The sequence below is a fragment of the Natator depressus genome, chromosome 22 (assembly GCF_965152275.1).
Source record: "Natator depressus isolate rNatDep1 chromosome 22, rNatDep2.hap1, whole genome shotgun sequence".
Taxonomy (NCBI): domain Eukaryota; kingdom Metazoa; phylum Chordata; order Testudines; family Cheloniidae; genus Natator; species Natator depressus.
Genome location: NC_134255.1, coordinates 14,612,241 through 14,627,252, shown reverse-complemented (window position 1 = coordinate 14,627,252; position 15,012 = coordinate 14,612,241). Strand labels below are relative to the sequence as shown.

Sequence of the window (15,012 nt, the reverse complement as noted above, 5' to 3'; positions counted from 1 at the left end):
TTTGTTTATGGCCTTCTCGTTATTAGGGGAAGCACACTCCACCCTCCTGCAACTTTCAGATGATGACGCACAATAAGGTAGAGTTGAGCTCTGACAAGCTGCCAGTGAGCTCAGCTGCCAGAGCCCCTCAATGCTTAGGAGAGATGGGCTGTTCCCTCCATTCGTTCTAGGAGCCTGTTTTATCCTGGATTACAACTAAGAAAAATCACCTCCATTCCCGAGGGGAAATCCTACTGCTTAGCAAGTGGGAAATCAAAATTTCGCCAGGGCTGCAGGGTTTAGATGCTGGTGGTGGCTCACAGTTACAGCACCTAGCAGCGCATGGAGGTGATTCTACTCTAGTCTATATAGATTCGTATGGCCCTGTGGCAGAGTGCAAGCAGCAATGCCCTGATCACTGACGTCACTGTGGCATGGAGAACGCTGCAAGCTCCTCGTGGACATGCCACACTGGCCACTGTGACCTGCAGGAGTGCCCAGCTAGGAGCAAAGCCGGGTATGTATAAACCCAAGGTGGAAAGGACTGAGCTGGATAGAGAGCCTGGGTGAGCCCGATGCTATGAGGGCACAGGAAAGCCTCCCAAGGGGTGTCTTAGCTCAAGTGATTGTCTTTCCTTCCTGTTTGTTTCCCCACAGCTGTGCTATATCCAATATAGTCAGACCGAGAGAGTCCCAATAACCAGCTCAATGAACAGCATTCACAAAGTATTACAGGCAGCTCCAAATCCATCACACCTAGTTCTCTCCACGCCCAGGGAGCCACCCGCATTTCCTATATACAGTCGGTCAGCCTCTCCTCGCAGGTTTCTGACACCTGCTAACAAGGTGGGTCAACAGAAGAGCATGGACCTCAGTTACAGAGGCCCCTTACCCTACCCCAGTCCCTCAGTTTGGTTTTCCTTTGGAAAGCGGTGTCCTCTGCATTAAGGGAATTACTCCTTGGGATGCATAAACAGGGAAATCTCAAATAGGAGGAGAGAGGTTATTTTATCTCTGTCCGCTGCTGGAATCCTGTGTCCTGTTCTAGTGTCCACATTCAAGAAGGATGTTGATAAACTGGGGAGCGTTCAGAGAAAAGCCGCAATTCGAAAACATGAATTATAGTGAAATACTCAAGGAACTCAATCTATTTAGCTTAACAAAGAGAAGGTTAAGCGGCGATTTGATGACAGCCTATAAGTATGTTCATGGGGAACAAATATTTAATAACAGGCTCTTCAGTCTATCAGACAAAGGTAGAACATCATCCAGCGGCTGGAAATTGAAGCGAGACTGGAAATAAGGTGTACGTTTTTAACAGTGAGGCTAATTAATGTTTAAAACAATTTACCGGGGGCATGGTGGATTCTCCATCACTGGCGATTTTTAATGGATGTTTGTTCTAACAGATCTGCTCTAGGAACTAGTTTGGGGAAGTTCTATGCTCTATGCTATACAGGAGGTCAGACTAGATGATCCCATTGATCTCTTCTGGCCTTGGAATCTGTGAATCCCGTAAGATGATCTGTCTGCCCTGGGTTAGCATCCAGGAATCTTGGCCAACGTATTCCATACTATCAAAAGGTCAAGACCCACCTCTGACTGGCCTATGATGCCAGTATCATCACCCACTTGCTAAAATTTCCAACAAACACCTTTGTGCTGCCCCTGACTGCTGGGAGGAGCTACCCATAGACACCTGCAAAGCTGCTGCTTTGTCCTCCTTCAAATCCCTCCTTAAAACTCCCCTTGGCTATGATGCCTACCAAGGACGTGACAACAGTTATACCACTGGTGAGCAAAGACCACGGCCTAATCGCGCTGGCCAGGATGGACTCATTGTTTCCTTGTGCTCCGCTAACGGTCTCTGCATGCATCTGTCGTCTCTCGTCTTATACCGAGATTGTCAGCTCTCCAGAGCAGGGGCCGTCTTTTTGTTCTGTGTTTGTGCAGCACCCTAGAACACCGGGGTCCTGGTCTGGGACTCGGAGCTCCGAGGTGCTACGATAATACAAATGATAAATAATAACAACATTCCTGTCTGGTGATCTCATTGCAGCCGGGGGAAATAAAGCAGAAGCATCGTCCGTGTCCTGTCCCCCTACCTCCCCCCGCCCCCGAAACTACAGCTTGTGCACTAATCTCTCATCACAGCCAGAAAAACAGGCCTGAGCAGAGACAGCAATTGTCTTCCCTCTGGCTTTGTTCCTTCGCAAAGGGATTTTCCAACAGTGTGATCAAATGGGCTAGCTACCCTGAAATACAAACAAATCTGTCTGCAAAGCACCCGTGGGCCATTCTTCTGGGGTGGCTAAACAGGTTATTCCCTCCCTTGCTAAACACTCATGTTCCTTAAGCAATAACTGGGGAACAGTGACATAGAGGAACCACCTGGCTCCCATGGGCCAGCCTGGCCTGCCCCCTTCTGAATGCACAGAAGAGCTGTGAGAAAAAGCATAGGGCCTTCCGCATTGTGTTTAAGACAGAAACTGAAATGGTGCCTACAAAGCGCAGTGGCCAGCGCAGGTGGCGAGAGCCGGGCAGCTGTGGCCCGGGTGCGGGGTGGCTGTAGGGTGGCTCCGTGAGCTCCATCTCAGCCGGAGAGCAGCCATGGCTCTTACATGTGGTGTGTGCTACGACAGGGGGACAAGGAATGGCCTCTCGGATCCTCTCCACTAGATGCTGTGGGGCCTAACGGGGTGCAGAAGAGAAGACAGCTCACACTAAAGTTGCACTGTGTTGTTAAGGGGAGCCTTTGGTATGAGGAATAGCAGGCTGTTGTCATGTACAGAACAATGAGTTCAGAGCAAACACCAGGCAGTCAGCTGCCACACGCTCACTCCCCCCTGCCCTCCAGCCGAGGAGGGGTTCAGGAAATCAATTAACACACCACCCAGAACATGTGACAAGGAGCTGCCAAGGAAGGCAGCTGACCATGAAAGGAGGCTGCTTGGCTGTATGGGCTTCTGCAGGCAGCTGGGTGCGAAGACAAGACCAGAAACCTCACATCTCGGCCCAGTTCAGAGAACAGGCCCTTTGACACTGACTGAATCTTGTGACGTGTCCCCGGGCCGGGCTGGTGATGACTTCTCATGGTGCGTCAGACACATGGACCCTCTGTTCTCCCCCTGCTGTGTGCAGAGCCCCACACAGCTGCGAACAGCAGGAAGTCTGTTCACATGCAATCCCGCGGCCACTAAACGAGAGGGGTAACCTGCCTTGGAGAAGGCAAAAGGGAAGCAGCCTGTGCCAATGCCGTGTCTTCCTTCAGGCTGCGGGTGGGTCTCGCTTCCCCCCCTTCACCTCAAAACAGGAAGCTGCTGAGGCAAAAGCCCAGGCTCAGTGCTGCAGCTCTGCTCCATGGGGATGGGGTGCTGTGGGACCTGCTGTCGGAAGGGATGGTGGAGGAATGGAATGCTATGGACCCCTCTCCATGGGGACAGTATATCATGGGGTCCTGTGGGACAGGATATCAGCCCTGGGGCTAGTGTGCCTCACCCAAGTTAAACAGCTACCTCAGCTGCTCTGAAGCATTCATGGCAAATCAGTATTGCCCTGAGGCCAGTTGTCTATCAGTGAATCTTGTTTAACTTGTTCCTTTGTAAAACCAAAAGGAGTACTTGTGGCACCTTAGAGACTAACAAATTTATTTGAGCATGTAGGATTCTAGGTCACCACAGAACTGTATCATGTTCATGGGGGTGGAGGGGCAGAAGGAGAGGCCCCGAGATAGGACAGATTCTTCTGCTGGGCTAAGAGCATAGCTGGATAGATTAACAATATTGCTGGCTGGGTTGAGGGAACCACTGTTGTGGCCCCTTGTGGCATGTAGTAGTTTGGATAGTTTAGTGTCCTTTTTCTTTTGTAGAGAAGCAAAGTGTGTGTTGTAAATGGCTTGTCTAGTTTTTGTAAAGTCCTATCTCGGGGCCTCTCCTTCAGCCCCTCTACCCCCACGAACATGGTACAGTTCTGTGGTGACCTAGAATCCTATATGCTCAGATAAATTGGTTAGTCTCTAAGGTGCCACAAGTACTCCTGTTCTTTTTGCAGATACAGACTAACACGGCTGCTACCCTGAAACCTGCCATTATGCAAGGCACTGCATTTAGCCGTATGGAGTGGAAATCTATCAACTTCATGAAAATATTTGTACAGATACAGACAGACATCATCTTCCTTTCCAAATGCAAACAGATGGACATCGTACCAAAAGGACTGAAGGTAAAAAATCCATTACAATCTACACACCACACAGACTGTGCTGACAGCTTGTGCCACACGCTCTCAAAGAAACTGCAGAATCACCTGATCAACATCCTCTACAGCAAACAGGGAAAGATTAAGAATGAGCTCTCAAAACTGGATACTCTCATAAATAAACAACCTTCCATACAAACTTCCTCGTGGCTGGACTTTACTAAAACTAGACAAGCCATTTACAACACACACTTTGCTTCTCTACAAAAGAAAAAGGACACTAAACTATCCAAACTACTACATGCCACAAGGGGCCACAACAGTGGTTCCCTCAACCCACCCAGCAATATTGTTAATCTATCCAGCTATGCTCTTAGCCCAGCAGAAGAATCTGTCCTATCTCGGGGCCTCTCCTTCTGCCCCTCCACCCCCATGAACATGGTACAGTTCTGTGGTGACCTAGAATCCTATATGCTCAAATAAATTTGTTAGTCTCTAAGGTGCCACAAGTACTCCTTTTGTTTTTGCGGATACAGACTAACACGGCTGCTACTCTGAAACTTGTTCCTTTGTGTCATCTATCACTGCAGCGGCCTCTTCTCCTGGTACCTGGACTCAGCTGAGTTCTCTAGCATGTTCCTATCAGAGCCCAAGTTCAGGGTTCATTCCCACTAAACCCCAGGATCTCCCCAGCATCCCAGGGGATTCTGAACAGAGGGGACTGTGACAGGTGAACCTGCCTTTCCTGCCTCCCTGCCGGAGGCTCCACGGTCCTACTACACCCTGCCCCAGGAAAGCAGCAGCAAAGGTGGGTGCTTTGGGCCTGCCTAGAGAAGCCTTGTGCAGGCAGCCAATCAGAGCCCTGCTGGCCCAGATAAAAGGAGCTGCAGGGCCCAGGCAGCTCAGTCCCTGGCTGGGGGGCCCAGAGGGGTGGGTCTAGGAGCTGCTTTCTGGCCACAGGTGCTCAAGGGGTGGACAGAGTTTGGTTCCGGCTGCAATGGCTTAAGCTAGGGGGCAGGCCCTGAGAACTGAGGCAAGGGTGAAGATATAGGGGCCAGGTGGGAAAAGGTCCAGGGAGGTAGCAGCAAAGAATTGAAGTGAGCGGAGCATGGCTGCTGTTTATAGGGTCCCTGAGTCAGAACCTGGAGCAGGGGATGGACCTGGGGTTCCCCCACGAGCGAAGTGGTGCAAGCCCTGATAATGGGACAAGGCTACCTTGGAAGCCCAAGCAAAGGGCTGAATTTAAAGGGCCCAGAGCAGGGGCTGAAGACCCTGGTGAGAGCAGACAGTTTTTTGTTGGATTCTTTGCTACCCCCAGAAGGGATTCATTTTGACTGTGTGACCCAGTTTGAGGACTGAGCCAGTGAAGACCTGCCAAGTAAGGCCAACAACTTACAGGTGGTGCCAGGAGTGGGGAAAGGACCACACAGCAGCAGCAGGGTGTGCTCAAGAGGTGAGTGCCCCACCATTACAGGGATCTTCTATGTAAGCAGCCCTGGAGCTGCAGACTAGCAGTGCAGGGAGAAATGTTATGAGCTGCCTTGGGCTGAATCCCATTGGGGACCCAGGCAGGTTCTGTATTAGATCCTTCTGCACAAAGCTGAGACCAGGACAGTTCAAGGAATCATAACACCTAGAAACAGAAAATCCCTGACTCCATCTCCCCTTGCCAAGTGCGGGGGAGATTGCATAATATTGCATATTGACTTTGGCTTTGCTCAGTCTAGTTTAAAATGGGCCAAGCATGTTTCCCCGAGGGGAAGAAGCAACCTACACAGGAGATAGATAATAACTGGCAATAGAAAGAAGTAACAATAAGTACCTAGCATGCTCTGGGATGCTGCATAATAGCACTTCACCCACCTCTAGTGCCAATAGGCCCTTCCTGTCACTTATTTATTATTCTCTGTATTACAATAGTGCCTAGAGGCCTTCACCGAGATTCCTATTCATAGGTTTTAAGGCCAGAAGGGGCTATTCTGATTATTTAGTCTGACCTCTTGCATAACACAAGCCAGAGACTCTCACCCATTGGGGCCCCATTGTGCCAGGACAGACTATGAGAGAGGCCCGGAAGAGCTTGCAAGCTAAAGAGACATGGTAGGCAAAGAGAGGGAGAATTATTATCCCCATTTTAGAGATGGGGGGGACTGCAGCTCAGAGAGAGTAACTGGTTTGCCCTGGCAAGGTCAGCCTGTGGCAGAGCAGAGGGCTGAAGTTCGCTCTCTGTGATGCCTGAACCACAAGACTACTTTGTCTTCCAGGGCGTTGCCCAGCTGTCTTCTCCTTGCCCCATTACGCAGTAGCACAGTGTGCGTCTCCCAAGCTGAACTGTATGAATTCTTTTCTGGCACTGATCACCCTTCTGAATCCTTGTCTGCCTTCCCTGAGAGTCCCATCCCAGCTGTGAACGAATCTTGTCTAATGGGAGATGACTTGTGGTCTCCATCCATTGTCCCAGAGGGTAAGGGAAATAAGCCAAATTAACTGGGAAAAAACCTTCCAAATGATGTAGTCATGCAGTTCGAGCAGAGTCATCTGGGAAATTACTTTATCCCTTCCATCTGCCTGGTTGCTTTCCTGCGACACACATGATGTCATGTGGCTGTGTTTATTGAGGCTCTGAGGTCCAGCATGGAATACTTTCCACTTCGACAGCGACTGTGCTCCTTGCAATGCAGAGCAGAACTAGAAATGACAAGCTGAGCCCTGCTGCTAAGGTGGCCTTCCTCTCCAAAACAGAAACCTTCACTGCCACTCACAGGCTGAGCAGGTAATAGGACACAATCAGCCTTTCGGGGGAAATTTTTTTGTATCCCAGGAGCCACTTGGACAGTTGTTGTCTGGCAAAGATGGGTCAAGCCTATTTGTTACCCACGATTCCCTAGTCAACCAGGACAGCATCTTGAGCCACCAGCAAGGGGGCAAATGACTTTTGCAGGCAACTTCTCCGCTGATAAGGCCAGGCAAGGGGCAATATATAGTGAAAGAGATGGGGCTTCTCTCAGGTTTGGACTTAAAAGGAGACTTGTCAATCCTGAGACTTTTTTTGTCCAGAGAAAGCTGAGATCCATAGGCCAGGTCAATGCTTCGGGGGATTGTTTGCATGTGTAGCTAGAATGTATGTAGCAATTTCTATTTAACAAACCATTACACAGTTTGTGTGATATTTAAATATGGGTCATGGCATAATGTATATTCTGAGACCGAGATCTCAAGTGCATTGTACAATGGTACATAATTAGCCTGTGGAACTAGCTGTTACAAGACATGATGGTGCTAGAATTTTGGATGGGAACTAAGCCCTCAAATTTCCCTAAGTGATGGGATTGTGGGAGGGGGGTGGAACTCGTGAGGGCAGGTTATCCTAGAACTGCAGGGTTTTTTACATCTTCCTCTGAAACAGCTGGGGTGGGTCACTGTGGCATAACCAGATATTGGCTGGCTTAGACAGGTGCTCTATCTAATCTGGCAATTTCTATGTTCCTGTGACCAGCAGGAAGATAAAAGCAGAGCAGGTCTGAGCCAGGGAGCACAGCACAGGGAGGAGCTGGGAAAGCAGGGGGGTGCGTTTAAAGCTGCCGGGCAGGATTAAGCTGAGTAGCAGAGAACAGGAGAATTAGGAAAATAGAGAAGCTCCGTGCAGGAAAAGATGGGAAAGTGGGACAGCGTCTTCCATGGAGGTTTCCCTGACTTCTCCTTCCATTTTTAGATATGAGTGAGAGGAAGTTTCTCTTTCCTCTCTCATCACTTTTCTTCGCTATCCAATGGCAAATAGACACAGCTACTGTCTAGGACCTGAAAAATGGTTCTGTAAGGTTCCGCTCTGATCCCTCAGAAAGGTGACAGCCCAGGGGCTGAAGGTGACATGGGGTAGGGCACAGAGTGTTTGATAGAAGCTGTCTTGCCATTGGCTTCCTAAGGCTGGCTTTGTTTTTCCCCAGCAAATCATGAAGTGATGATGAAAACAAGGAACTCTTTGGGAAATGCAACCAGAGTCATTGACACAACTATATACAAGAGGGACAGCCCTGCATGTTCCCCTGGTCTAGGGAAGGATCAATGAAAGGAAAATAGGGGTCGGTGTCTAAAAACTTGCTTTCCTATTCCCCATCCAAGCTAACCGCTTCTGTCACACATTCAAAGCAAAGAATCCAAAACTGGAGAGTTTTCTCTCCATGGAAAATTGTGAACAAAGACTAAGGCCAGAGGGTAGTGTGGCCGAGCAAATAGGGCACCTGATTGGGAGTCAGGATATGATAACAATTCTTCTTATCTTCCTTTGTTACGTGCTTGGAGATCTATGAATGAAAAATACTATGGAAGGGCTAAGTACTATTATTTAAAAATCCTAGCCAGGGAATAACTGCTCTGCATCTGATCCTTGAGACAGCAGCCACTTCCCTCCCTTTCCAGCTGCTAACATCAAATGAATGGGTAATAATTTCAAGGTATTATTGTGTGTCTAATCCTATAGGTTCAGGGCCTGATTTTCAGGGAGGCAGGACATCTGCAATTCCCACCCTGACTTCACCTGGAGTTGTAACTGCTCAGGGTTTCTGTAAATCAGGCCTTTTAGCAGAGGGGGCCACCTCTTTCCATCGAGCCACAATGATTCGGGGTCTGCATTGCTGCTGCGTCTCTCCATGGCAGTATCTTTGCCTCTTTTATGGGGCACCTCCATGCTTTCCTCCATTGCTTTCCTGTCCCCAGGAAGCCCCCAGATACTGCTGGTAAGGGAAATATTGGACATGCAATCAAAGATGTGTCTCATCAGCAAGCCTGCCACACCCAGCAGGCTCCAAAATGCAGGCTGTAATTTAAAGATCCCCATTGCAGCGATATTCCCCTTCTTTTCCCCATCCCTTCCCCCCAACTCCTGCTCTCCCTGTGCCTGGCAGAGGCAAAAGCAGAGGGGGTTCTATTCACAGCTATTGCCTTCTCTTTGCTTTTCAGTGACCGTGACTGTGCGTGAGGAGGTAGGTCTCTCTGCTCATTTCCCCTTTATCCAGGCGTGTTTGGTTTCATTTGGAATTCTAGCTAGCTCAGGCCTTATCTAAGCTCGGGATTGTCCCTGAGCCAGCAGACAATGAAGCGGTACTGGCCCAGGCTCTGAGTGTAGGCAAGGAAAGCAGCAATTTACACCAGTGGAGTTTTCCTTGGTTTCAAGGAGGGAACAGCAGAGCCAGGGCATTTGTCTGCACTGGGAGATTGAACCTTTGCAGCGACGCCAGGTGATGGTGGGCCACTGATTGCTGAACCCCAAGTGCAGACAAGGCCTTAGTCCTAGGGCATGGCTCAGCAAGGATTGCCTCTCTCCTGCTCCCTGAAGCCCTATTCCTTTGCTAGCAGTAATGAAGTGTTTACCCAACTTGCTAGTTTGCCCAGAGTTTACCCAGCTCGCTACAACATGGCCTGCATCAAGCCACAGTAAAACCAATCACCTTTCTCCCTGTTGGACAACTTCTGTTAACCTTCCAAATAACAATGTGAGCCACAGGTTTGTTTATATTGGCTTTCACTTTCTTTTCCTGTCCCTGTGTTATACTAATATATCACTTTGCACCAAACAAGAACTTCCCAGTGCAATACACAATTTCATTGACTAAGTTGAACTACCCAGTGTCTATGAAGAAACTCTCTCAAATTTGTTTCCCTGGAGCATCTCAGTGAGAAGAGTTCATTACTATGCAACTGAAAACAGCTCCTGTTTGTGGGTAGGCTAATTGCTATGTAGCGTAAGAAATATCATGGTGATGGGCACAGGATAAGGAGCTAATTAGAATAGAATTATAGAGCATAACATTAAACTCCTTCTTGATTTGCATATCAGGTCTGAGCACTACCAGACAGGCAAGGCACTAGGTCTGTATTGTGCATATGAACTTGCTTTTTGTTCAGTGTTCCAGTGTAAACTCCAGTTGCCATGTCTGTGTTTTAATCGTCCCCGCAGAGCATTTTATGACATTGGACTGAGTTTCTGCTCTCTATTTGTCCTGTAGATAAACCCCACCAGTGGCATGTTTATGAACATTCTCACACTTCAGGAATACATGAAGGTAATAATGTTATGGATAGTTCCTTTCATGCAGCTTACAATCCTCTCTGATCGTTGGAGTGATTTCACAGGTATCCGCAGTAAGTTTGGAGGGCCAGAAGGAAGAGGAGTGTGCTATGCGGTGCCTGTGATTTAAATTCCCTCTGACATTTCCTGGTAATCTGAAATCTGGGGAGCAGGCTTAATCCTTGTGTGCCCTAAACTCTCGAGAGTAGAGCATGAAAGCTACGGGCTGAGTGCAAAGCCTGTGACGTTTGTGCTTTGGATAAAGACCCGAGGACAGTTAGGGGCTGAATTATGAGATGCTGAGGGGAACCAAGCCCCGTGTCCTGCTGGTGGGAAATCTTCCCACTACCAGCCCCCTCGCTAACCTGTGGTGTGGAGAGGAGCTATTCGACTTCCCCTCACCAGCTGCATAACATGCTGCAGTCTCCCTTTAGCAGTTTCACCCTGGTATCTTCACCTGCCAACAGGGCCGGCTCTCGGTTTTTTGCCACCCCAAGCTCCAAGAGCACAACTGCCCACGCTAAAAAAGATAAAAATGGATGGCCAGAATGCTGCCCCTGGAATTGTGCCGTCCCGGGCACGTGCTTGCTTTGCTGGTGCCTAGAGCTGGTCCTGCCTGCCGACACCAAATCTCTAGGGCCTCACGGGAAAAGACTGAGCCAAGTTCCCCACATTAAAGAGTCTGGGATTCCCCTAACGGTGTCATAGGGCCTTCCCTGCTCAGCTCTGAGTCCAGGGCACCAGGAATGAGCCTGTAGTGGTTAAAATGTGCCACGCAGATGTACCCACTAATGTCCTTCCTCTCTGCTCCAGGAGACCATCCTGGAGCTACTTGACCACAAGAACCTGGATCAGGATGTGCCCCATTTTGCTGATGTTGTAAGGTGAGTGGCAGGGTTTCGTGGCAGAACTAGATTCCGTGCCTGGGAATTTTAGGGACAAGTGGCTCCCTTCTATTTAACACAGATCTTTCGCTCAGAAGCCATCATCTGCAACTGCATCTCTCTGTCCTGTCCTGTCAGCTGAATGTAAAAGGCCCCACTTGGGAGGATGCTCTTGTGGTGCTAATTCTCACCACACTTCCATAGACACCAAATTCTAGACAATGTCCATGGAAACTGGTCAATCTCTCTGTCTCTGGAATTTCTAACCTGTCTCCCAGGGAGCTTCTGTGCTCAGTCAGCTGTTCAGAATTCTTGAACCTGAATGCACAATTTATTGTTGGTAGTGCCAAGGGGCCAGATCAAGGATGAGGGCCCCACTGAGGCTGGCATTGCAAAAACATGTCAGTCTCTGGGTCAGTAAATCTACGAAGATTTACTGAATCTTTACAGACAGGCCAAAACAAGCAGAATAGGCCTCTTTATTGGAATATTTCTACAGTCCAAGGGGCAAAGCCCCTAGGGTACGGTTTTGTGTTCAACAAACTGCTCGGCTCATTTGAGACTGCAGAATTGTTATTCTGTGACTCCATGTAACAGGCAGGAAAAATACAGCTGAATTTTCAGATCCCAGATTTAAGTGCATAGCCCTGAGTGTTAGAAAAACCATAGAATCATAAAAATGTAAGGGTGGTAGGGACCTCAAGAGGTAATCAAGTCCAGCCCCCTGCACTGAGGCAGGACCAAGTAAACCTAGATCATCCAAGATGGGTGTTTGTCTGACCTCTTCTTAAAAACTTCCAAGGATGGGGATTCCACAACCTCCCTTGGAAGCCAGTTTCAGAGCTTAACTAGAGTTAGAAATCTCCCTTGCTGTAAATTTAACACCATTACTACTTGTCCTACTTTCAGTGGACCTGGAGAACAAAAGAATTCTTTTCTTAATAGCAGCCCTTAACATCTAATCCACTGATCAAATTGGATCGGGGAGTTGATTTTATCTAGTCTATTGGTGTGTGGGTTAGTGGGGGAGTAGCTCTTATATAACAGAGATAGGGTATCTTTGTGAAATGAATGGTTCAACAGGAATCTCAATGATCAGCAAATTGTTGGGATTTTCTGAGTTGTGGGATTCACCACATTTGGAGAAAAGTCCTTGGGGAAGAGACCTTGAGCTGACAAGGTCTGATTTACACTCAGGGAAATGAGCAAATAAAGTCCATTGAAATTGCTGGAGTCAAACTGTGTCAGCAAGAGGAGGAACCAAGCCCCTCATTTTCATAGACATTTGCAAAGTGCTAGAGAAATGCACAAGGAGATGGTGATGAGCCAGGTGCTCAGTGGGGCTGGGACAGAGACGTTCATTACAATCCCACATCAAAGTGCAAGGCAAACTCCAAATACCTATTGCCTATTATAGGGGACTGAACATACTGGTTTAGTTTGTCTAGGAAGGATTGGTTATAGTAGGTGGCTATTCAGTAATGCAAGTACAGCGCAGTGCACTCACTTCTAGGAGTTACTATGCTCAGAATGTCTGTACTGATGCAGTCAATGCACCCACTCCAGAGGAGTTGGGGTAGGGACTATGAAGCACAGGCCCAGCAGTGTTTGGAGAGAGTGCCATTTGCGGATGCAGTGCACCAGGCTGCAAGGCACTGGACAGGTGGAATCTGCTGCAAGCTCAGATATTTCTGGCAACACCTAGTTTCACCTGAAACAGTGCAGTTCTTCAGCATTAGACAGCACACTTCTTCCCTTGACTTGCTCCTTTTCATCATCAAGCCTCTCTTTCCTCCACAGCACAACAGAGGACCTAGCTGTATATATCTGTACAGACATCCCTCTGGAAGGCGTTTCTGGAGGCTGTCCCAAAGTCAAAATCTATGAATTTGACAAAAACTTTATTGTCTATAAGGCCGAATAGAAGAATCTGAGGATAGTTAGATGCATCCTGAAGCCTAAACCCCCAGGGATTGTGTAATTGGTAAGCAAGACTGATATTGCAAACTTTCAGTCAAAAGAACATTTAACAATTAACAGAAATGATTGTTGCAAAGTCCTTAATATAAGTCATAAAGCTGCATTAAAGGGTTTTCCCATCAGATTGGTTGCTTGTGATTCATAAACGTTATTCACTATTGAAATGTCCTGTGATCATTTTGCAAATGAAACATTTGTGTTACACAAATCACAATAACAACCCTGATGTTCTTCGCTCCAAACTTGACTTTCTAGCTGAAATTTCTTAATAAGCAACACAGAAGGTAGTGGAGGAGATTTGTAAAAGTCATTGGGGGAAAAAAAAAAAACCTTTTGCAAGGTGAAAGTTTACTATGAGTGCTAATCAATCCGTGCCAAAGGCTACTTGTATTTATTTCCCTTATTTATGTGACTCGGACGTACCACTGCAGAATTAGATGTAGCATTTGCCCTGGATCTGCAGTTGCTGATACTTTTCCCTTTCCAGGGGCAAGAACACCAAGACTCTGTCTCATGACCATTGAAATAGACCTGGGTAAAGAGTAGTCTACCAGCCTAGACTCCTTTTGGGCATTAAAGGATAACCCAGCAGCTAGAAAAATTTCATTGCTACTATATTAGGCACATAGCTGTTAGTCATCTCCAAGGTGGATGTAGATGCTGGCTGTGGTGCAGTATTTCCATCTCATGTACTGTTTAACTGTTAGAGGGTTCATGTGACTTCCTCTGTAGCCCTGTGGTTTGGGTATTTGCGTCTGATATCACATGATGCTGGTTCAAATCCCATGTCTGCTTGTTGATAAGAGATTGGTACCTTAACCTCTTGCCCTGCGAGTGTTCCACTTTCACTATATATTATCCAGGGCAAAGGAAGCTCTCCAAGCCCCCTCTATGGTATGGGGGTTAAAGTGTTCACCTGAGGCGTGCATGCTCCTGGTTCAATTCCCCTGGGTGGTGTTTGAGACAGGAGGGGGTGCCTCAATCTCTTACTGTTCAAGCCTTCCACTTTAACTATATATTAACCGGGGCGAGCTAAGCTTTCAAGTCCCTCTATGGTACGGGGGTTAGGGCACTCACTTGGATTGCAGGTGACCCTGGTTTGCATCACTGCTCAGGAGGGCCTCTGGCGGGTGAGAGGAGGTCCCTCCTAGCTGAGCAAGAGGCCCGGCACAGGGCCTCTTGCTCTTTTAATTAAAGAGGAAATGCTGCTCTACAGTAAAACCCCCCTCTCACTCTTGTCCACCCTGATCAGGATACACACCCAGGTTGTGGTAGACCCCAGGGCACTCCCCTGCTCTTTTGAGGGGTGTGAACTGGGGGCCGCCACCTGCTGCGGAGAGTCACTGGCGAGCGATCCCTGTCCGAATCCGCTCGCCGTCCCAAGAAGACAACAGCCTCCTGAGAAAGAGAGGGGCTTTGGACAAGGATGGCCCACCCCAAAGGACAGTCGCCTAGGAGGCAGGAAATCCCTGTGCAAATCCCTGCTGAACAGGCAGCTGGGGGATTTGAAAAAGGATCTCCCCCAACCCAGGTGAGTATCCTAACCACTGGACTAGAGAGCGAGGGTAGCCATGAGGCCGGCCCAGAGCACATTTAACTAAAGTGGAACGGCTTCAACGGGCAAGAAGGAGGCAGGCAACCCCCTCACTATTACAGAAAGCTCCAGGGAAACACACACACTCACACACCAGGGGACTGTCGAACCTGCAGCTCACGCACTCCAGGCACACAGTGTGACCATCAGCCTACGGAGGGTGTTGCAGTAAAAAGAGTCCCAAATACCATTTAATTCAAGTGGAACAGCTTTGAAAGGCAAGAAAGGAGGCACCCGCAACACCACCCGGGAGGTTTGAACTCACATCTCTCCTACCCAAGGCACACAGTCTAGCCATCAGCCTACAGAAGGAA

The 15,012-nt window shown here is 48.4% G+C and overlaps 1 pseudogene; it reads left to right on the top strand.

Annotated features, from left to right (window-relative positions):
• The first annotated feature begins 1,737 nt into the window (after positions 1-1,737).
• LOC141975867 (6-pyruvoyl tetrahydrobiopterin synthase-like) lies at positions 1,738-13,048 on the top strand (annotated as a pseudogene).
• The last annotated feature ends 1,964 nt before the right edge of the window (positions 13,049-15,012 follow it).